The sequence below is a fragment of the Triturus cristatus genome, chromosome 8, assembly GCF_964204655.1.
Source record: "Triturus cristatus chromosome 8, aTriCri1.1, whole genome shotgun sequence".
Lineage (NCBI taxonomy): Eukaryota > Metazoa > Chordata > Amphibia > Caudata > Salamandridae > Triturus > Triturus cristatus.
The window spans coordinates 1,555,141,825-1,555,160,359 of record NC_140591.1 but is presented as its reverse complement, the minus strand read 5'-3'; positions in this window follow the sequence as shown (position 1 = coordinate 1,555,160,359).

Genomic DNA, 18,535 nt, shown 5'->3' with positions numbered 1-18,535 from the left:
GTTGGAGCAATCCTTTCCCTTATGGTCTGGATCTTGCTCTGCAATGGTTGAACCTGGCCTCCACCTACAAGGTGGCCCAGGTGCACAACCTGACTCTGCCCTATCTGGCACTTAGTAGCCTTGATAGTTAGGCCCACTTGTTGCAGGGCCTCCAAAACATTCCTCAGGTGGACCAGGTGATCCTCCCAGGTGGAGCTAAATACAGCAATATCATCTAGATATGCTGCACTAAAGTCTTCCAGGCCTGTAAGGACTTGATTCACCAACCTTTGGAGAGTGGCAGGTGCATTCTTCAAACCAAAGGGCATTATCACAAACTGATAGTGCCCACTAGGGGTAGAAAAAGCTGTCTTTGGCTTTGCATCATCAGCTAGTCTGATCTGCCAGTAGCCAGCTGTCAGGTCAAATGTGCTTAGAAACTTGGCTGAGGCCAAAGTATGTATTAGCTCATCTGCCCTGGGGATGGGATGGGCATCAGTCCTAGTGACTGCATTGAGACCCCTGTAGTCTACACAAAACCTCATCTCTCTTTTCCCACCACTGGTGTGAGGTTTAGGTACCAGGACTACTGGACTAGTCCAAGGGCTAACTGAGAGTTCAATCACAACCAAATCCAACATCTTTTGTACTTCTGTCCTTATACAGTCCCCGACAAGGTCAGGTTGCCTGTAGATCTTATTCTTCACAGGTAGACTGTCCCCAGTGTCCATTTCATGAGAGCACCAGTTGGTCTGACTTGGAGTCAGGGAAAACATATGTCTAAACTGGCTGAAAAGGTTTCTGCAGTCAGTTTGCTGCTGGGCAGTGAGGCTGCCTGGCAAGGCTACACCATCAACTGACCCATCATCAGGGTTCTGAGAAAGCAGGTCAGGGAGTGGGTCACTCTCTTCCTCCTGTCCTTTATCAGTAGCCATGAGCAAGCCCATGCCTGCCCTGTCAACATATGGTTTTAGTCTGCTGACATTAAGTACCCTATGGGGACTCCTAGGGGTTCCAAGGTCTACCAAGTAGGTAACCTCCCCTTTCTGTTCAACAATTGCATGGGGGCCACTCCATTTGTCCTGGAGGGCTGCTGGGGCAACAGGCTCCAACACCCATACTTTCTGTCCTGGCTGGTAAACAGTCAGTACAGTCCTTTTGGTCATGCCAGGCTTTTTGCAGTTCCTGGCTAGCCTTAAGGTTTTTGTTTGCCTTTTTCATGTACTCAGCCATCCTGGAGCAGAGACCAAGTATATAGTTCACTATGTCTTGCTTTGGGGGCTTGAGAAGTAACTCCCATCCTTCCTTCACCAAACACAATGGACCCCTGAAAGGGTGTCCAAACAAAAGTTCAAATGGGTTGTAACCAACCCCCTTTTGAGGCACCTCCCTGTATGCAAATAAAAGGCAGGGCAAGAGTAGGTCCAATTTTCACCTAAGCTTCTTTGGGAGTCCTTTAATCATGCCCTTTTAGGTTTTGTTGAATCTCTCAACTAAACCATTGCATTGTGGGTGATAGGGTGTGGTGAACTTGTAGTTCACTCCACACTCCTTTCACATAGCAGTCAAGTAACTAGACATGAAGTTTGCATCCCTGTCAGATACTACCTCCTTAGGAAAGCCTACTCAAGAGAGCTCTTGCCAACATAGGTGTTGTAGTGGTCCTTAGGAGAATTACCTCTGGGTACCTGGTGGCATGATCCACAACCACCAGTATAAACCTGTGCCCAGATGCTGTTTGGGGATTCATGGGACCAACAATGTCAATCCCTACCCTTTCAAAGGGTACCCCCACCACAGGTAGTGGTGTCAGGGGGGCCTTTGTAGTGCCACCTTCTTTGCCACTGGCTTGGCAGGTTACACAGGAGTGACAATACTCCTTTGTGTCCTCAGACATGTGGGGCCAGTGAAAGTGAGGAACAATTCTGTCCCAAGTCTTGTTCTGGCCTAGGTGTCCTGCTAGGGGAATAGCATGGGCTAGTATCAATAGGAAACCCCTAAATTTCAGAGGTATAACCAACCTCCTGGATGCACCAGGCTTGGGGTCTCTACTCTCTGAGTATAGGAGTCCATCATTCCAATAAACGTTATGGGTGCCACTAGCATTCCCAACAGCCTCACCAGCAGCTTGCTTTCTGAGGGGTTCAAGAGAGGGGCATGTTTTCTGCTCCTGGCTCAGATCAGACCTGGAAGGGCCCCCTGTCCCCAATAACTCAACCTGGTCAGGTTCAAGCTCCTCTGGGACAGTTCCTTCTTCAGGCTCAAGATCATCTTCCTGAGGAGGCTGATCAGCATTCTGAGTCAGGTGGGAAGGCTCTGCCTTAACCCTACTGCTCCTCCTCTTGTGAGGCACCTGGTCCATTATTCCAGAATCCAGGGCCTGTCCAGCCTTAGACAATTTGGCCTGTGACCTAGTCACAGCAAAGACATAAGCAGGGATCCCTAACATGTATGCATGTGTCCTGAGCTCCACTTCAGCCTAAGCTGAATTCTCTAGATCATTGCCTAGCAAGCACTGTACTGGTAGGTCTGCACTTAGTACAACCTTCTTAAGGCCAGTTACCCCTCCCCAGGAGAAGTTAACAACTGCCAGAGAATGGTCTGTTCTGACATTGCTAGCATTGGTCACTTGGTACATTTCACCAAGTATAATCTGCCCAGGATCCACAAGATCTTTTGTCACCATGGTGACACTTGCTCCTGTTTCCCTGAATGCCCAAGCTTCTACTCCATTTAACAAAGGCTGTTGTCTGTATTTGCCCAGATTACTGGGAATCACAAAGGGGGACATATCCGTGCCCCCTTCACAGACAAGCACAGCCTGAGTTGGAACTCTGACTAGGCCAGAGTCCATCTCAGAACCCAGGGTCAACCCTACTACACCCTTTTTCTGAACATTGTCACCACCAATTGTAGCTGTACTAGGGGGTACAGTTGCCTTAGGGGCAATGGTGGCTGGAGTAGATTCCTTGGCCTTGGTGCAGTCACTGGTCCAGTGAGTTTTCTGCTTGCAGATTTTGCAACAAGGTTTATTTTGCCCTTTACCCTTACTTGACTGTGATTCCCCATTAGAAGAAGATTTTGGGGGCCCTTGAAAAGACTTTTGGTCTTTACCCTTGTCCCCACCCTTGTCAGAGTTCTTAGAATCCTGATTCTTTGGGTCACCACCTTGGTTCTGTACCTTCTGCCTCACCCTGGTTCTGACCCATTTGCCTGCCTTCTTTACCAATTCTTGGGGAGAGGTCAGATCAGAGTCTACCAGGTACTGGTGCAACAGCTGATTTTGTCAGTTATCAAGAATCTTCTCCCTCATTATCAGATTGTACAATCCTATGAAGTCACACACTTTACTGCCCAATAACCACCCTTCCAGAGCCTTAGCAGCACAGTCAATAAAGTCAACCCAGTCTTGATTTTGTGCTTTTTTGGGTGTCTCTGAACTTTAACCTGTATTGTTCAGTAGTAAGGCCAACCCCATCTATTAGTGCACTTTTCAAGGCCTGGTAATCATCAGCATTCTCTTCTCTTACAGTGAGGAGCTTATCTCTACCTTTGTCTGCAAAGGAGAGCCATAAGATTGCTGCCCACTGACCTTCTGTACTTTACATGCCTTCTCCAAGGCAGTTATCCATTTGTGGATGTCATCCCCACTCTGGTAGGGAGGGACAATATTACTTAGGTTTCTATGGTCATAAGACCTCTCCCTATCTCTAGGGAAATTGCTGCCACCACGGGACTCTAGTCCCTCCTTTTTACTAGCTCTGTAGAGCTCTGGGGTTTCCCTATCTAAGGCCATCTGCTGCTTTATGAGGTTGAACGTGTCTTGCTCATACTTCAGCAGTCTCTCTCTCCTCTCCTGGGAGGTTTCCCTCCCTCTGTGAGAAGAGACAGAGGTCCCTATAGAGGAGTTAGACTGGACAGATCCCCTTGACAGAGATCTACCCCTTCTAGCCCTACTTTCAACTCTTCCTGGAGGAATAAAGGAAGGAGCATTGTTGTCATCCTCCTCATCCTCATCCAGGAGAGCTGTGTTCACCAAATTCGGATGATTGTCATCAGCCTGATCAGCATTAGAGGTAGGGTCAGGGGAGTTTCCACCCCTAGGGTCACCCTCACCTGCTGCCCCACCCACACTGCCTACCCCATCAGACCCACTAGGTCCTGGGAGATCATCCAGCTTCAGTATCTTTATGAAATGCTGGGTGTCTGGGATTTTGCCTGTCTTCATCTTCCTAATGGAACATAAGGCCCTAAGCTGTGCAAAGGAGAGATCCTCATATCTATAGGGGAGGAGCTCACTGGCTCCTGGCAGGGACCCACTGGTTCCTGGCTGGTTAGACATTACTAATGTGGTGTGGTGTATTGCACTACCTACACTAGTGTGGCCTACTAAACTCTCTTGAGTTGTAGAAAGGGTGTGCTATCCCTTAACACACAACTCTAAGTTCAGTTGAACTTACTGTAGCTGAACTTGATATTATATGTACCTTAGGTACCTTTAGTGGTTTTCAGTTGATCAATTCAATTGAGATTATCTCATAAAACAATAGCAAGCTGGAATCCCACACGCCGCACACCAATGTGAGAAGGTGGCCTGATATATGCTGTCCACTAGTTCTAGTGGGCACCTTTTATCAGTACAAACAACCCGTTATGGTGAATTGGTTAAAGACAACCTTTATTGAAACTTATCCTAGTGGTTGCTATGGAGAGCAGCCTTCAGGCTAAGTCTTGAAGGAATGTAAAGCAGCTTGTTTTACCAGTCCATAATCTCTTGAATGATCAAATGAAAGGACAACCACACCAGGTATATATTCAAAATATATGTATTTAGGTTAAAACACACCCCTCTAGTCTCTTTATGAGACTGGAGTTTGAAGTACTTAATTTACAAGTTAGCAATCAACAGTAATAGCACAAACACATGTTTGGGCCCTAAGGGCGTACCAAACCATATACCAATGAAGTGGTATAAGAACCACGACTGAACTAGACACAAGGCCTAGAGCCTGTAGAAGCGCTGGGACCCCAAGAAACCACCCAAGGTAGTGACACAGGGGACCCACGGGGGCCGTGTGCAGTGTCTGAACACAACTGCGGGTTCCCGTTCTATGGGCAATGTCACAGTTGGAAATTTAAAGATTAGGGACACTTAGAATCGAGTCAGGACCAAACCCTTTTGGACTTACGAATTTCTAGGGCTCGCACCCACGAGGGCACTGGAGTACTTGAGTTACCTCACCCAGGGAAGCCGGGTGTATAGGTGTATTTTGGTGTCGGGTCGCGTCGTCGATTACCAAGGAAGCTGGCGAAGAACTGCTGCTGCCGTGAAGAGGAGAAGAGTCCGAAGAGATCCAAGCCTGGATCTAGGATGGAAGGAACCTGAAAGCAGAGGGGACAGAGTCTGGGTCACTTGCCAGTGACCTAGGGCAGGATGGACTAATGCCCACAGATGTCGGGTGCTTCAGGTGAGTTGACGGGTGTCTTGACTCTTCAGCCATGAGGTCCAGGAGGCATTGGTGAAGAACATGAGCTGGATTCAAGCTGTTCCGCAAAGTCTGTTGAGTGCTGCGGTATCGACGACCAGATTGGACCCAACAAGCCTTGGCAACAGCAAGTCTTGTGGAAAGAGAAGAAGGACGTCGGTGCAGACCAGCAAGGTCTGAGGGACTCACCCAGCAAAGGTAAGTCAGGGCACATCTGGAGCAACCAGGGAAGTCCTAGTAGAAGAGGAGTTGCCTTCGTGGGGACCCACTAGCCAACGGGCTAGCGATCACAAAGGAGCCTCAAGCGGTCGCACTGGAACCCGACCCACGGGTCACTCGTGGAGTCAATCAATCAATCAATCAATCAGTGACACTTATAAAGCGCGCTACATACCCGTAGGGCAGCGATTCCCAATCTGTGCGCCGTGGCACCCTGGTGCGCCGTGAAAGCGAGCCAGGGGCGCCGTGAACAGATGCGTACCAAGACAGTGTTTGGTAAATGAACAGAAGCATGTTTTGCAATTGATAGTGCTACGATGAGGCTAAAGCGTGTATAAAAGATTTATAGATAAAGGCAAACAGTATTCAGAAGTCATTCGGGGCACAAGACGGCACCCTGATGACATGTGGAGGAAGAGACTTGAAAATAACACCGTGCTGCTTTAATGTCATTGAAGTGTCTGGTCCGTGACAATCAGCAGACTGTCTGTCTGGAGAACTTGAGAGGGGAACAGATAGAGCGGGCACAGAGGCGCCAATAAACTCTCTCTGAATGCGCAGGTAAAAAACGAGAGCAGAGGTGCAGAGGTGCGCTCAGACCTGCGCCGAGACTCCTCTACCTTTTGGCACTCAGAGAGGTGAGGTGACGGGGCGAGCTTCTGCGGCTTCAGTGACTTGGTAACTATTGAAACAATACTGTGAGCTTTAGGGAAAAAGTACGTGGCGAGAAGAGCACGGGGGCTTTTCTCAAGAGGTCCGTTGAACGGCAGGCACTTTCACTCAAGTTTATAGTAAGCGCTTTGTGCCTTTTTGTCAAAAGTAATGGTTTGCTTAAACATATGCTTTGAGAAGCAAGCACACTGTGTTAGGCTGCACCCATCTGTTAACGAAACAACACTGCGGGTCTCTGGCACCCCCGTGAAGCAGAAAAAGAGCAAGCCATCGACACCAAGTGAAGTGCTGGCGCCTGGTTGAGGTGGCAGTCAGTGCATGCCTGCTAGACATCAGTTGTGCTACTTTCATCACTGATCTCGTGAGCTGCTCTATAGTCCCACTACATTTTAAAACCATTTTAAACCGCTATCACTTTTTTATAGTGAAATTGAAGTAATGATCGTGTTCCAGCTAAAAATAAACGCAGTGTGTTTTAGCTTAGTAACTTGCAGGGTGGCATCACACAGACACACACTGACTAATCCCACTGTAAGGGACTCAAAGAGAGCCTCGTGGGACGTTTTAAAAATCTTATGGTGGAATACCTTGATTTCCAGAGTCTTGAGGTTACAGTCCCAGTATAACACACCCCATTCTTTGTATGAACCTTTAACAACAAGAAAACAAGGGGTGAAGGAAACCATACTTAGCTTCACAATTTCATCGATTATAAATAAATGCGTGCTGAGCAAAAACGTGAAAGTTCACTAGCCCACAAAGTTGACAGCCTTGATAAGAGCGGATGATGTACAAGTCTGCCTTTAAAATGGAAAACCAACTCCAAAGCAGAATCAGCACATACAGCTCGTTTTGGTTTAAAGCTCTGCATAATTAATACTGAACGCTGCGTCAGCATTCTCTGCGCCAGAATCTCCAGCACCATTTTCAACCCTGGCGACTCCCTTGCACCTCCCTTGAATTCAAAGTCCTTAGTACAGTCATCATCTTCTTTCATTTTCATAACTGCACCCTCATTCCCATTTTCCTACTATTTTATAATGACCTTGAACTATGAGAATCCTGGCCCTACTCATCCTGACTTCGCCTTCACCCAATCATCTTTCACAATCCACCCTCGCATTCTTAATTTTTTGCACATCATTTCCCACCTTTTTCTTCAACCACTTTTTTTTCTAACTTTGAATTAGTTTCTCTTTGTCCCATTATGCTCTGTATGTACAAAACCTGTGTACCACACCTTTCTCTACTTTTAGCCTGTTTTTTCCATGCCATTCCTATGCAAAAGCACAGCATGTTTTGAACCCTGCTGATTGGCAGGAAAGCTGCTTTTAAATATATTCTAGTAGTATTTAAAGCAAAATCAGTTTCCTTGCCCTGATCTGGAAGACCTCTGTCATATTTAACTGCAGCCAGTTCTGACTTTTTTGACATCTCTTTGCACTGTGGGTCACGCGGTTTTAGTGACATAGTATACCGGGGATAACATCTGGGATTATAATACCTTCACCCCAATAATTTTCGGCGAGAAAAATGAAAGTACTCCAGAGGCCGGACTTATATCACCGCACCCGCCCAAAAAAAAAGTAACATAATGGGGAGCCGCAGCCAACGACCCATATGTCAAGGGAGCCGCGGGTTGGAAAAGTTTGGGAACCACTGCCGTAGGGTCTCAAGGCGCTGGGGGGGGGGGGGGGTGCCGCTACTGCTCGAACAGCCAGGTCTTCAGCTTCTTCCTGAAGGAGAGGTGGTCTTGGGTCAGGCGCAGGTCGGGAGGGAGGGAGTTCCAGGTCTTGGCGGCCAGGTAGGAAAAAGACCTTCCTCCTGTAGTCGCTCTTCGGATGCGGGGGACGGCGGCGAGGGCGTGGTTGGCTGATCGGAGGTGGCGTTTGGGAGCGTAGAAGTTGACTCGGCTGTTGAGGTAGCTCGGGCCTTGGTCGTGTAGGGCTTTGTGTGCGTGGGTGAGGAGGCGGAAGGTGATTCTTTTGTTGACGGGGAGCCAGTGAAGGTCTCTCAGATGTCCGGAGATGTGGCTGGTTCGTGGGATGTCGAGGATGAGTCTGGCTGAGGCGTTCTGGATCCGCTGGAGTCTCTTCTGGAGCTTGGCGGTGGTACCGGCGTAGAGGGCGTTGCCGTAGTCCAGTCGGCTGGTGACGAGGGCCTGGGTGACGGTCTTCCTGGTCTCGGTGGGGATCCACCAGAAGATCTTCCGTAGCATGCGTAGGATGTTGAAGCACGCCGAGGAGACGTTGTTGGCTTGCCTGGTCATGGAGAGGGAGGAGTCCAGGATGAAGCCCAGGTTTCGTGCATGGTCTGTTGGTTTGGGTGCGGTGCCCAGGGCGGGAGGCCACCAGGAGTCATCCCAGGCGGAGGGTGAGGAGCCCAGGATGAGGACCTCCGTCTTGTCCGAGTTCAGTTTCAGGCGGCTGGTCGTCATCCACTCGGCTACCTCTTTCATCCCTTCGTGCAGGTTGGCTCTGGCGGCGGCGGGGTCGTTGGTCAGGGAGAGGATCAGCTGGGTGTCGTCGGCGTAGGAGATTATGCTGAGGTTGTGTTTGCGTACGATGGCCGCGAGGGGGCTCATGTAGACGTTGAAGAGGGTGGGGCTCAGAGATGATCCTTGGGGGACGCCGCAGATGACTTCGGAGGCCTCTGACTTGTACGGTGGTAGGCGGACTCTCTGTGTTCTTCCGTCGAGGAAGGAGATGATCCATTCCAGCGCCTTGTCCTGGATTCCGATGTTGCTGAGGCGCCGTACTAGGGTGCGGTGGCAGACCGTGTCGAATGCCGCAGAGAGGTCTAGGAGGATGAGGGCCGCTGTTTCTCCATTGTCCATCAGGGCTCGGATGTCATCGGTGGCGGCGATGAGGGCGGTCTCGGTGCTGTGGTTGGCTCGGAAGCCGGACTGTGAGGGGTCGAGGGATCCGTTCGTCTCGAGGAAGGCGGCCATCTGCTTGTTGACGGTCTTCTCGATGACTTTGGCTGGAAACGGGAGGAGCGAGATGGGGCGGTAGTTCTTGAGTTCGGTGGGGTCCGCTGTGGGTTTCTTGAGTAGAGCGCTGAGTTCGGCGTGCTTCCAGCTCTCAGGGAAGGTGGCGGTGTCGAAGGATGTGTTGATGATGTCTCGCAGGTGGGGTGCGATGACCGCGTCGGCCTTGTTGAAGACGTGGTGAGGGCAGGGGTCGGTCGGTGATCCGGAGTGGATGGAGTTCATCGTGCGGATGGTGTCTTCGGTGCTGATCGGGGTCCAGGCGTGGAGGGTGGTGGTGGGGGGTGGTTGTTCGGTCATGGTGTGCGTTGGTTGGTTGTTGAAGCTGTTGTGTATGTCCGCGATCTTGTTGTGGAAGTATGAAGCGAGGGAGTTGCAGAGGTCTTGCGATGGGGTGATGTCGTTGTTACCTGCGCTGGGGTTGGAGAGCTCTTTCACGATGTTGAAGAGTTCCTTGCAGTTGTGTGCGTTGTTGTTCAACCGGTCCTTGAATGCTGTTTTCTTGGCGGCGCGGATCAGCTGGTGGTGTTTCCGGGTGGCAAGTTTGAAGGAGGTCCAGTTGTCCGGTGTCGGTTCCCTTCTCCAGACTTTCTCGAGGGCTCGGCAGTTCTTCTTGGAGCTCTTGAGTTCATCGGTGAACCATGGGGCCTTCTTGCTGCCGGGTCTGCTAGGCGGGGTCCTCAGTGGGGCGAGTTCGTCCGCGCAGTTGCTGATCCATTTCGTGAGGTTGTCGGCGGCCTGGCTGGGGTTCGCTGAGCTGGCAGGAGGGTGCTGGCTCAGGGAGGTGGCGAGCTGGTGTGCTGTGATCTTGTTCCAGCTTCTGCGGGCGGCCTGTTGCTGGTGGTGGTGGGTCGTCGTTCTCTTGAAGGTGAAGTGGACGCAGCTGTGGTCCGTCCATTGAAGCTCGGTGGCGTGGCTGAAGTCGATGTCTGTGCTGGAAGAGAAGACTGCGTCGAGTGTGTGTCCGGCGAGGTGGGTGGGGGTGGACACCAGTTGCTTGAGTCCCAGGTTGGCGAGGTTGTCGAGCAGGGTGCTGGTGTTGCGGTCGTTGTTGTTCTCTAGATGGAAGTTGAGGTCTCCCAGGAGGATGTAGTCAGCGGAGGGGAGGGCATGCGGGCTGACGAAGTCGGCGATGTCCTCGCTGAATTGTGTGCGTGGTCCAGGGGGTCGGTAGATCAGGGTGCCTCTGAGGGTGGTGTTCGGGTTGGTGTGGATCTGGAAATGCAGGTGTTCGGCGCTGGTCAGGGTGTTGTCGGTGCTGGTCGTGAGACGGATGGTGCTCCTGTGGACGATGGCGATGCCTCCTCCCATCTGATTGGCGTTTCGGTCCCTCCGGACGATCTTGTAGCCCTCTGGGATAGCGATGGCGATGTCGGGAGCTGAAGAGGTGTTCATCCAGGTCTCCGTGAGGAAGGCCACGTCAGGGGCTGTGGCGTCTAGGAGGTTCCAGAGTTCGATGGCGTGTCTGTGGACGGAGCGGGTGTTGAGCAGGATGCACTTGAGGTGGGTGCTGCTGGTGTTTGACTTGGCGGGTGTTGGTGCGGGGCAGGTCCGGATGCAGGAGAACTTGCAGGCGTGGCAGCTGAAGGGTCCGTGGGTGCGTCGTGGTGTGGCTTGGTGGCACTCTGGGCGTCGGCCGGTGTTGAGTGCGCTGAGGGTGGCGGCTGAGTACGTCCTGCGGGTCGGTTGGGGTCTTCGAGGTCCAGGGGTCCTGGCGCTGGTCGCGATCTGGTCGCGGACGGGCGCAGACGGGCTTACCTTTGGCGCGCCTTCGGCGCACAATCGGCGCGCCCGCAGCGCGTGACCGCTGTACGTTCGCACGGTCGCCATTTAAGGCGAAGTGCGCGGGTGGGCGGAGCAGCTGGGAGGCGGGAGCGGGGAGGGTTACAGAAGAGAAAAAAGGGGCGGGGACAAGCGGCGGTGGCGGGAAGGGAGGGCGGAGGGCGGCGAGGTAGGCGGGCAACAAGGAAGGAGAGTCAAAACACGGGCAAAATGAAGTTAAGCTACACAGGCACAAATATTCGACAAAACAAGGGAAAAAAGAAGTTTAAACAAAAACAGGCACAAATAATCGACAAAACCAGGCAAAAACAATCCCCGCAGCGGAGGCAGCCGGCAACCGGCAAACGAGGCAGCAGCGAGGCAGAGGGCAGGCAAGGGGCACACGCAGCAGCTGGTGGCCGTGCGGCGCAGGGGTGTCCCACAAGTGGGTCACACTCACCTGCGTCGCACGGTCGCCAATTAAGGCCAAGTGCGCGGGTGGGCGGAGCAGCTGGGAGGCGGGAGCGGGGAGGGTTACAGAAGAGAAAAAAGGGGCGGGGACAAGCGGCGGTGGCGGGAAGGGAGGGCGGAGGGCGGCGAGGTAGGCGGGCAACAAGGAAGGAGAGTCAAAACACGGGCAAAATGAAGTTAAGCTACACAGGCACAAATATTCGACAAAACAAGGGAAAAAAGAAGTTTAAACAAAAACAGGCACAAATAATCGACAAAACCAGGCAAAAACAATCCCCGCAGCGGAGGCAGCCGGCAACCGGCAAACGAGGCAGCAGCGAAGCAGAGGGCAGGCAAGGGGCACACGCAGCAGCTGGTGGCCGTGCGGCGCGGGGGTGTCCCACAAGTGGGTCACACTCACCTGCGTCGCACGGTCGCCATTTAAGGCCAAGTGCGCGGGTGGGCGGAGCAGCTGGGAGGCGGGAGCGGGGAGGGTTACAGAAGAGAAAAAAGGGGCGGGGACAAGCGGCGGTGGCGGGAAGGGAGGGCGGAGGGCGGCGAGGTAGGCGGGCAACAAGGAAGGAGAGTCAAAACACGGGCAAAATGAAGTTAAGCTACACAGGCACAAATATTCGACAAAACAAGGGAAAAAAGAAGTTTAAACAAAAACAGGCACAAATAATCGACAAAACCAGGCAAAAACAATCCTCGCAGCGGAGGCAGCCGGCAACCGGCAAACGAGGCAGCAGCGAGGCAGAGGGCAGGCAAGGGGCACACGCAGCAGCTGGTGGCCGTGCGGCGCGGGGGTGTCGAGGCCGGAGATCTTCAATGCAGTCTGTGCTCAAGGCTGGGGCTACTCAGAGCCCAAAGCAGATTTTCAAGAATGAACAGGAAGTTGATGTACCAGCAATAGTACGTGGTGCCCAGGTCACGGTTCATCGTCACCCACGATAGCCACAGGCCTCAGCTTTGCTGTGGACTCAGGGTAACCTCGGGGACGTCAGGAAATCTACCTCTGGTGATGCAGAGACTTCGGCATCCAACGGGAGCTTTGAAATTGCAGACTGGACAGTTGCTTCTTTGGTGCCTGCCAAGCAGGGGAGTCACTCCTTGACCCCAAGGGAGTTTTCTTCTTTCTTCTAGTTGAAATAGGAAGTTGAAGGTCCAGGATAAATATTGCAGAGTTTCATCCAGGGTACTCTAAAGTCACGAGGATTGGGTTCCCATACTTATACTAAGTTTGGGGGTTGGATATTCTCTAGGAACCCGCCTATGGGAGGCTTTGGAAAGAGGAGTGGTTACACCCAATTCCTTTGTCCAGTTTCACACCAGAGCAGGGGCAGGTAGCCCCTGCAACCGGTTTGAACTGGACTATGCACAGGGACACCAAATGTGCCCCGAGTGCAGGACTTCAAAGCACCAGAGAGTGCTCCCGCCCAGCCCCAATACACATCTCCCTGTATGGGGAGGTGGTTACACCTCCCTGGGACAAGAAACCTATTGTCCAGGCCTCCCCTGCCGGAGTTTTGGTCAGCAGCAAGAGGCCAGACCAGTGTCTGTGGCAGAGGCATCCATTTTGTGATGCCAGAGCTCAAGAAAGTCCTACCGGGTTAGACCAGTGTGAGCATGTCTCTTCCTCTAGAAGGGTGGAATGCTACCCCGCCACCAGAACTGGCAGGGGGGTAGTATTCCAAAGCATTTGACACCAAACACGACATGTTGCCGTGCAGCCATCCCAAAGTTAGCATTTACCGCGAGGTTATAATGCACTTAAGAGTATATGGTCAGGCTGCACAGCAAACAGCATCAGAGGAGGTACTCCGAATGATGCAGAGGGGCTCTGCTCATGCAGGGGCACCCTCTCACATAAAAAACCAAGCACTCTGCATTTAGGATTGTCAAGGCCTGCCATAGGAGTGACTTATAGGTTTTATATGTGTGTGCAATGGTAGTGATATAGGTAGCCTATACCACTGTAAGGGGTGCAAGCACACCCTTACCCAGGCTGCAGTAGCAGACCTGTGGTGCCATTTTGGAGTGCTTCCCAGGGGTGGCATAATACATGCTTCAGCCCCTGGTAGGCCTCTGAGGTACCTATGCCCTAGGTAAATAGTATACCAAATACTAGGGGCTTATAAGGCACTTCAGAATCCAATTAGATATGTACCTAATGTACATGCAAACCATTTTAGAGAGGAAGCAGCTAGGATGTGGTCCTGATTAGCATGTCCACAGCCAGACTAAGGTCGAAAAACAGTGAAACACCAGCAAAAAGTGGGGGTACCCATGTGAAGCAGATCCTACTGTCCTACAATGATTAATGCAACCGTATAATGACATGACATCAAGAGTCATTAACAGATACTCCAAGGAATGTCTTTAATCTGTTTAAGAAAATCGGCAGTATCTATAACAAAAAATTGGTAAATTTTGAACAAAGCCCCGGAGAAAGAAATCGATATCACGTGATGTATTCTCAAGAGTGCTCTCCTGGGCAGAAATAATAGGTCTCCCTGGAGGCTGTGTTCTATTCTTGTGGACCTTCAGTAATAAGTGGAGGTTTTGGATTTTGGGAAAATCATTCTTTAAGAAATGCCATTCCTCATCACTTATTAGCCCTTCCTCTCCATGCTATTAGTTGCCTATGATATTGTAAATCGATTGATTTGGCTATGTACAGACTACTTCTCCCATAGCAATCACCCTCAATTCATTGTTTATATGCCCCCTGCAAATAATCTCTTGATGGCCATAGGACAATGTTACCACCTTTATCCGTGTTCCGTATGACAACATGATTTTGATTTTGTAACTTCTTAACTCCTTAACTGCGGTGCAAATTACGCCACGGTGCGCGAGGTCTAAAGAGTGGGCGGGGTCCCGTCAGCCAATGGACATGCGGAGCACTAGAGAGGTAGTGCTCGCGACGGCCGTTGGCCGACAGGAGCACTCCAGGTTTTGATATTTCACATGATGGTCATCGTATTTTTTCTGAGCACGTTGAGTTTTATGATTCAACTTTTTAATGTCCTCCACAACCTTATCATTAAAGAGATCAATGGCATCACGAGGCATAGATCGAATGAAGGTAGAAAGTGGCTCAAGTGGAGTTGGCGTAATTGCAGAGACATTCAAAGATAGATCACTGATAACTTGTTGGATAGTCATATCTTGTCCGACACCAATATTTTCATCCGGCAATTCTGAAAGGTCATGCAGCAGGTACAGATCATCAATTTGTAAGTTCTGGGAGTCAGCGCCCACTTCCTGCTAACAACAGTTCACAGACTCATAACTACTTGCACACCCACTCACTGATTCATAGATCTACACACACATCCACTCACTGACCCATACAGCCAGCCATACACCCACTCACTCATTAATACAGCCACTGACATATCAATTCATACACCCATACAGCCACTCACACACTAAGTCAGTCACCCATAGAGCTACTCCTTCACCTAATCACTCACCCATACAGTGAATCATACAGCCACTTACTCCCCCATACAGATACACACAAACCCCCTCACTTACTCATACAGATACTAAGACATATGCATTCATCTATACAGTCACTGACACAAGCACACACTCACCCATACAGTCACTCATATACCCCATCATTCACCTATGCTGCCTTTCACATACCCAGTTACTCACCCATATACCTCTGACACATCCATTCACTTGACCGCAGGGCCATACACACATTCACTCCCCATACAGCTGCTCACACACATACTTACTAACCCATACAGCCACTGACTCACCCACTCACTCATCCATACAGGCATCACACACACCCTCACCTACCCACAAAGAGACTCAGACAACAATACCGGTACTCAGTCAACCAATCACTCACCCATACAGCCAGTTATTTGCCCAGTCATACACCCATACAGCCACTTAGACACCAAATTACAGACTGGTACAGACATTCACACAACCAGTCACTCACCTTTACATTCACTGAAACAGCAAATCCATCACTTATATAGTCAGTAACACACACAATGAATTACCCATGCAAGCACTCATACACCCACTGATTCGCCAATACACCTTGGTATATATATTTAACAATCATAAACTTTTTTAAACACTCACAGTCACTGGATGATGTAATCAGTGATGTAATTTGAGGTGTCATTTGATCCTCCCGAGACAAACCCACATGACCCCCACCTCAGAACGCTACACTGGCTCTCAGTAAGCAAACAATGCCACTTCAAACTCCTCACCCCCACCTACAAAGCCCTCCACAACAAGGGTCCAGCCTATCTCAACTAGAGAGTAAACTTCCATCAGCCCACCTTTGCTCCTCCATCCTCCTCCTTGGCCATGCCCCTCATATCAACAGAAGCAGAAACAGCGACACTTTCTTCTTCATGTTACTTCAAAACTCTGGAACGACCTCTCCTTGCTCCTGTGGTCTGCACCAACACTACTGGAGTTCAGGAAGAGACTGAAAACCTGGCTCTTCAACAAATATATCAGTGCAGCGAAGAACCCCCCTCTTCAGTGTCTGGAGATCCCCACGGGTGATAAGTCACGCTTAAGAAATCCTGATTGATTGATTGATTGATTGATTAATTGATTGATTGGGTTCCACGCAACTTGACCTGCAAGGAGCCAATTGTCACTAGTAGTTTTTACCATTGACCGCAATGATAAAGTTTTACACTACTATTTTGCACTGATTTAATTTTTCTTCTAAAATCCATAACTCCGGTTATACTGTGTGATTGAATTCATTTTGGTGTCGACATTTATATACAAATCTGCATTATTTTTGTAAATGGGTGTTGGATTTCTTTCAAGTGAATGACTTATTGTCCATTTCGCTACTCTGAAATGCTTAACACGTGTTCTTCTAGGAAAGCCTGACTGCTCTTTGCCACTCTACCAGGACTGAGCTAAGTATTTATTATTGTGAATCCTAGGTCCATCTTTGAGGTATTTTGCAAGTATTGCATGGTGAAGCCTAACCAGCATCACCACATAAACTCCACCTTCCTACAATATGATGAACACTTGAAACGTGATTGATGCAAGTTTCCACAGGTTTAACAGTCAAGAGATCTCTAAATGATGACTCTATGAAGCTAACCCAACACATTTTTCCAACTAGTATGTCTCAAAAACTACTGAACAGATTTAGACCAAGGCTAAAATAAAAGCAATATCTAGGTGAAGTTCTAGTTTCATTCCAATTTTGATGCAAGTCAATTCAGTGGTTTTTGCTGCCACTCACAGTAAAATTTCCTATATGTGCTAAAATAGGAAACGTTTCTTTTTTGATCCCTCGTAGCTTTTTTCCATTGCATAGATCTGTATGAATTCTGATTATAAAAAGTAAATACCCTAGGTAAGCACTAAGTTCAATACAAATTCATCAAACAGCACAGAAGTTATAAGCAATCCAATATTTACATTTTCAATGGAGTCAATATCACAAACCTTTTCATCACATAAATGCACAGGTGATGTGATATGTGACATCACCCTTGATGTCATCAGTGATGCTATTTATAATACCCTCTGTTATCATTGGTAAGGTTATGACAAGTACATTGGGCAACTTGAGGCTGAATAGATGACCACATCTAACTAATTCTCTTAATTTTACAAAAGATTTATATTGTAACCAGTGTTACCTCTAATTTTTTTCCTCTGTGTGCGGCAGTGTAAGGTCTCTGTGCACTGAAACCAAGACTATGTGCGCCGGGAACCAGACCGGTGTGTGGTGGTGCAGCGCCGAATATCACTTCAAACTTTTGCTTAGTGGTAGTGTGTAGTGGTCAACTTTTAAAAACCTGGGCTGTTAAACTCTGTTACATCGTTTAGACTACATATAGATTCAACAAGATAAGATGCATGCTTCTCCCATGGGTTTCTTCTACCGACATTCTGCTTCCTCAACCCCCCAGCCAAGGGAAGCACCAAGCTTACTTCTAACCTGAAATTAATCCAACAGCCCTATTGCCACCCTCACTGTGCAAAATCGTTTTGCACCCCTGCGTGGGATGTCAGACATAGAATGACTGAGTCCCACATCAGCCCATAGACAAATTCCTATCTGAACACCTGAAAGTAACGTCACACATGGCAATCTGAAACCTTGGCAGCTATGAAGCACAGCTCATGCTTCATATTTGCTGCATTCCTTTTCCTAATAGTGTGCGGCTGATTGTGGGCCTTTCAAGCAGAATCTTGTCTATGGGCCTTGCCAATGTGAAAATCACATGCTTGACTGCAGCAAACCATTTCACATGCAATACAGACAGATTGTTAAAAAGAATCACACAAAGACCTATTTTGTTTAAATGCCACTTGCTACCACGGTCCTACAGCTCGCTCACAATGTTAGTAAGTTTTATCATCATTATTTAACTCAGTGGTACTGATTTTATTCAAGCTATCTAAAGGTATGCAGTTCCTCTCATAGTGATGCCTGGGAAAAAAGTACGCCAAGCTTTCCTTGTTTGTAAAATACAAACTCTGTGGGGTTCGGTGCAGGAAAGAGAGTGGGGGAATACCTTCCTTTGGAACTAGGGTCCTCACACACCCAGCAAGCTAGGTGTCATGCTTCATCATATGGACCTGCTCCTCGTTGGGTCGGCGTTGCAATACCCAACGGGCACCCACGAAGGGGCTCTTTACCGCAGATCTTTTGTTCCTTGCCGTATGATGTAGTGGGGGTGTGTGGGCTGAAGCATGTAGATGTTGTGTAAGGGTGATTTAAAAGAAGTGGGATAGTCCAAATAAGTATTTTATTCTGGCTGGCTATCCACCTCGTTAAAATATACAGAATGGCAGCCTATCTAACCCTAAGGTTTAGTTTAGGCTATGCTCAACTCCACAGCTCAACATGTTTCATGCCTATTGGTCAGGTTGATCCGTGGCAATTCTTCAGGACCTACTCAATGAATCTATCTACACAGCGCGGTGGAGTCTAAGTACTACC